This window comes from Mobula hypostoma, chromosome 10 (genome assembly GCF_963921235.1).
Source record: "Mobula hypostoma chromosome 10, sMobHyp1.1, whole genome shotgun sequence".
Lineage (NCBI taxonomy): Eukaryota > Metazoa > Chordata > Chondrichthyes > Myliobatiformes > Myliobatidae > Mobula > Mobula hypostoma.
The window spans coordinates 2,285,194-2,291,193 of NC_086106.1; positions in this window are offsets into that span (position 1 = coordinate 2,285,194).

Here is a 6,000-nt window from a genome sequence, read left to right on the forward strand (position 1 = left end):
TACTCCCTGGTGACTCAGCTCAGCTTCCTAATACTTCCTGCAAGGGCTTCCTGTCACTAAAGATTCACAGGCCCCAGCCTGTGAACGGGTTGCTGTTTTCCTTTCGGGGGGCTTCCCACACTGTGGAGTGTACCGCCAGCTGCACGTGACCCTTGACCTGGCTTTGAGGTGACCGGTCACCCTGTCACAGTTGGACGCAAAAGCCGCCCCTGGTAGATCCATCAGGTTGCCAGCTTGCTTTCTAATTACATTCCAATAATGTCCGGCCAGGTCTGGTATTTGTGTGAGAAAGATGTGCAGGACTGTGTTAACCCCGTGAGCGCTAGCAGGGTCTTACACCAACCTGCACTGGTCTGCGTTGCCACGCTGGAAGCGAGCCCAATTGTTACTCAGCTTCCCATCCCTGTGCTGTTTCCAATGGGCGCAGAGAAGATTCACCTGGATATTCCCTGGGATGGAGCTCTTCAGCATTGAAGTAAGACTGCATAGGCCAGGAAGACAGCCTGTCCCGGGGTTAGACGACTGTGTAAGCACGTGGGTGGGAGGGAGGGAGTGAGGAAAGGGCCTGGCTTGCTGTTGTCGTTTAGTATGTTCTGTTTTGTTGTGTTCTGTGTTGTTTCAATAGTTCCATTTAATTTTAGAAAATGTATACAACATACAACCTGAAATTCTTGTTCTTCACAGATATCCACGAAAACAGAGGAGTGCCCCAAAGAATGAGTGACAGTAAAAACAGAAGAACCCCAAAGCCCCCTAATCCCCCCCCCACTCCCACGCACAAGCAACAGCAAAGCAACAATCCTCCCCTCCACCCACCAAGGAGGCAAGAGCAAAGTCCACAGGAAAGACGATGATCTGCAGTACAACAAAAAAACTAATCGTTCACTCCGACAATTCGACAGACCAAGGCTCTTTCTCTCCCCAGTAAAGGGACAGCGAGAGGGGAGACCAACAAAGGCAAACAGCTCACTGATTTATGGTGTTAATGTCTGTCGTGACACTTTTTAATCCCCAAGTTCTCTAACTCGAGACCCAACAGCAAACTCTCCCCCACCAATGAGAGAGAGCGCGCGAGCGCAATTCGCCAAGTACAGTCACCGTCAGCTGATCTGCTGTATCCGATGTTCTGTTTTCTCCTGTGATGATCCAGTCGGGAACACCGGCACAGAATCGCCGCAGGGCCACAAAGCCTCAGAACCCCGAAGGTTCACTCATCTTCTAGGCTGCGTCCCTGGGATTTCGAAAAGGGTGAACGGTCATGAGCCCCTGGGAATGGTTCCCACCACCGTAAAGAACCAAAGTCCGAGTGTAAATGCAGGTCCGGGTCTGCGGCAGAACCCCGTCCACCTTGAAAAAGGGAAAAGAGAGACATCAAAGCTAGAAATTAAGCTGTTTCTGCTGATGAGCTCGAAGGAGTCGCTGTCAAGCACCATCAAGCTCCACCATACCAACTACTGGGCGTGATATGTTGGTGCCTGAGTGTGTGGTGACTCTTGCAGGCCGCCCCCAGCACATCCTTGCTGATAACGCAAATGACACATTTCACTTTATGTTTCACTGTACACACGGGGTAAGTAAATGAATCTGAGTCTGGATCTGCATTCCTTGTTTCTGATCGATGTCAGAATCAGGTTTATAAGTCACTGACTTACAGGACATTAAATTTGTTATTTTGCGGCAGCACTAAGACATAAAATTGCTACAAATTAAGAAATAAATAAGTAGTGTAAAAATTGTGCGGAGCGTTCTGCATCACTCTGGTGTGGACAGGAGGCTGTAAACTCAGTTAGCTCCATCATGGTCTCTAATCTCACCACCATCCAGGACGTCTTCAAAAGGCAATGCCCCAAAAAGGCAGCATCCATCACTCAGGACCCCCATCACCCAGGACATGCCCTCTTCTCATCGCTACCATCCGGGAGGAGCTACAGGAGCCTGAAGACTGTCACTCAACGATTGAGGAACAGCTTCTTCCTCTCTGCCATCAGATTTCTGAATGGTTCCGAAATTTTGCTCTCGTTTTGCACTACTATGTATTTTTTGTATTTCTTATTGTAACTTCGTAATTTTTCATGTACTGCACTGTACTGCTGCCACAAAACAACAAATTCCAAAAATTCTTTCCTCTGCACCTTTCACCTTTCCCACCCACCTAGCTTCACCTGTCACCTTCTAGCTTGTCCTTCTTCTCCTCCCCACTTCTGTATTCTGGCATCTTCCACTTTCCTTTCCAGTCCCGATGAAAGGTCCTGGTCCGAAACGTCGACTGTCTATTCATTTCCACTGATGCTGCCTGACCTGCTGAGTTCCGCCAGCATTTTGTGTGTGTTGCTTCTCCACATTTCCAGCATTGGCAGAACCTCTAATGCTTAAAATTTCACAACATGAAATAAACCTGACCCACCTCTCCCTCTCCCCAACCTGGTTCCATCTCTCTCCTTATCCATCTCTACCAGTCACTGTCCGACCCACCTCTCCCTCTCGCCGACCTGGTTCCACCAGCCCACCATCTCTCTCTTCACCTGGTCGCACCTGCCTCCTACCAGACACTGCCTTGACCCTCCTTCTCACCTCTTTGCTTCTGATCTACATTCTCAGTCCTGATGCACCACCTCAACGTGGATATTTGACCACCCTCTGCCTCCGCAGATGCCGCCTGGCTCACTGAGTATCTTCAACGTCAGGCCTTTGCTGAGTGAAGCAATCAAACCCTCAGATCAGCCTGTCTCAGCCCTGGAGTAAGGACACTCATCTCCTCATCCTTCCCTCTCGGTGATCTCTATTTCCTTACACCTTTGGCCGGTGTGAGGAATGATGTTAATATTCATTCTGTGGGGAGCCATGGTAACATAGCAGTTGCCACGACGCTATTACAGTTGGGTGCGTCAGAGTTCAGAGTTCAATCCCAGCATCCTTTGCACATCCTCCCCGTGGAATATGTGGGTTTCCTCGGGGTGCTCCGGTTTCCTCCCAAAGTCCAAAGATGTACCAGTTAGTAGATTAATTGGTCATTGTAAATTGTCCTGTGATTAGGCTAGAGTTAAAATAGATGGGATGCTGGTAGCACAGCTCAGAGGGCCGGAAGGGCCTATTCGATGCTGTATCTTCACATAAAATGAAATATTTCGAGGAGTTTTGTCTGTGGGATCACACAGTGCATAGGAGGCAACATCTGGGACGTTCAAAGAGATCAGTGGTCTGGACTGAGCTGCCCTAGAGCCTCCTGGACCTGGAGTTACTCAGACACACCCAGGAAATTATACGAGGTCAGGAAATTCCATAATAATAAAGTTGGGACACTTTAGGCAGTTGGACATACACAAAATGCTGGAGTTCAGCAGGTCATTTACAGAGAGGGTTAAACAGTGAGTGTTACAGCTCGAGAGCCTTCAGCAGGACGTCAACTGCTTATTCCTCTCCATAGATGCTGCCTGACCTGCTGAGTACCCCCAGCATCTTGTGTGTGTTGCTCAGGACTTCCAGCACCTGCAGAGCCACATGTTTAGATAGTTGAAGTTGCTCGGTTCTCCCTGGCCTGCATTGTCAAGGTTGGGGGTTGGGAGGAAGGATTCAACTGAGAGCTTGCGGGCAAGAGCAGGATGGCACAGATGGCACGATGTTCCTGCGCCAAACTTCCCTAACAGCTGTTTCCCTTACAAAGGAAATCCAGGTCCAGGGATGGGTCACTTCATGGAACGAGAGGCACTGCCCCAAAGACTCAAGATTCAACATTGTTTAATGTCATTTCCTGTACACAAGTGTAAAGGAGAACGAAATCATTGTTTCCCTGAATCTGATGCAGCACAAAAAAAATCACAAAAGAACACAATAAAAAACATCATAAATATAAATATATAAGATAACATATATACATAGATCGATTAAGCAGCCATAAAATGATATGTACACCTATGTCAGGATGCTGTTCGTTGACTATACCTCAGCATTTAACACCATCATTCCCACAGTCAATAATTAATAAGCTACAGAACCTGGGTCTCTGTACCTCCCTCTGCAATTAGATCCTCAGCTTCCTAACTGGAAGACCACAGTCTGTACGGATTGATGATAACATCTCCTCCTCGCTGACGATCAACACTGGCGCACCTCAGGGGTGTGTGCTTAGCCCACTGCTCTACTCTCTCTATACCCATTGACTGTGTGACTAGGCATAGATCAAACGCCATCTATAAATTTGTTGATGACACAGCCATTGTTGGTAGAATCTCAGCTGGTGATGAGAGGGCGTACAGGAGCGAGATATGCCAACTAGTGGAGTGGTGTCACAGCAACAACCTGGCACTCAACATCAGTAAGACGAAAGAGCTGATTGTGGACTTCAGGAAGGGTAAGAAAAGAGAACATGAACCAAGCCTCATAGAGGGGTCCGAAGTGGAGAGGGTGAGCAATTTCAGGTTCCTGGGTGTCAAGATCTCTGAGGATCTAACCTGTCCCAACATATCGATGGGGTTATAAGGGAGGCAAGACAGCAACTATACTTCATTAGGAGCTTGAAGAGATTTGGTCTGCCAACTAAAACACTTGAAAACTTCTATACCGTGGAGAGCATTCTGACAGACTGCAGCACTGTCTGGTTTGTGGGTGGAGGGGGTGTGGGGGGTGTTACTGCACAGGACTGAAAGAAGCTACAGAAAGTCGTAAATTTAATCAGCTCCACCTTCAGCCCTAACCTCCATAGTACCCAAGACATCTTCAGGGAGCGGTGCCTCAGAAAGGCAGCGTCCATTATTAAGGACCTCCAGCACCCAGGGCATGCCCTTTTCTCACAGTTACCATCGGGTAGGAGATACAGGAGCCTGAAGGCACACACTGAGCGATTCAGGAACAGCTTCTTCCCCTCTGCCATCCAATTCCTAAATGGACATTGAATCCTTGGACACTACCTCACCTTCTTCTAATATATATTGTTTGTTTTTGCACTATTTTTAATCTATTCAATCTAAATATATATACCTATTGTAATTGATTAATATATTTATCTTTAATTTTTTTCTTTCTATATTACCATGTAATGCATTGAACTGCTGCTGCTAAGTTAACAAATTTCCCGACACGTGCCAATGATAATAAACCTGATTCTGATTTTGATGTGAGCTGTACATAAGGTAACTGACAGGAAATAGTAAAGTATTATTAAGGTGGAGTTAGTGAGTGGAGGAGTTGATCCTGGTGGTCCTGGTGTGGATGCCGTGTAGCTTCCTCCCTGATGGAAGTGGGACAGACAGTCCATGAGCAGGGTGGGTGGGATCCTTCATGGCATCGCAGACCTTTCTCAGGCACCTTTCTGTATCTATGTCCTTGATGGAGGATAGGCTGGTGCCGGAGATGCGTTGGGCAGTTTTGACAACCCATTGTACAGCCTTCCTGTCCACCACAGTGTATGTCCCCGACCATGTAGTGATGCAACTTGTTAGATTGGTCCTTCCTGCACATCCGAAGACTTACCTAAGATCCCTGTGGTAGGGGAGTCTAAGACCAGAGGACACAGCCTCAGAATAGAGAGACACCCATTTAGAATGGAGATGAGGAGGAATTTCTTTAGCCAAAGGGTGGTGAATCTGTGGAATTTGTTGCCAAGTTGGCTGTGGAGGCCAGGTCATTGGGTATATTTGAGGCAGAGATTGATAGGTTCTTTATTAGTTAGGGCATGACAGGTTACGGGGGAAGGCAGGAGATTGGGACTGAGAGGGAAATGCCAAGATGAAATGGCAGAGCAGACTCGATGGGCCAAATGGCCTAATTCTGTTCCTATATCTTATGGTCTTATTCATTTAACCCTCTGAAGTTTGCATCATAAAGAAATAAATGTTTAAGTAAGAAGTATGCCAGTCCATTCACTGATTCCATGATATCCTAAATTATGTTGGAATTGGAATTGGTTTATTATTGTCACATGAACTGAGGTACAGTGAAAAACTTTGCTATGCATGCCATCCATACAGATCAGTTCCAAACATAATATATTGAGGTAGGGCAATG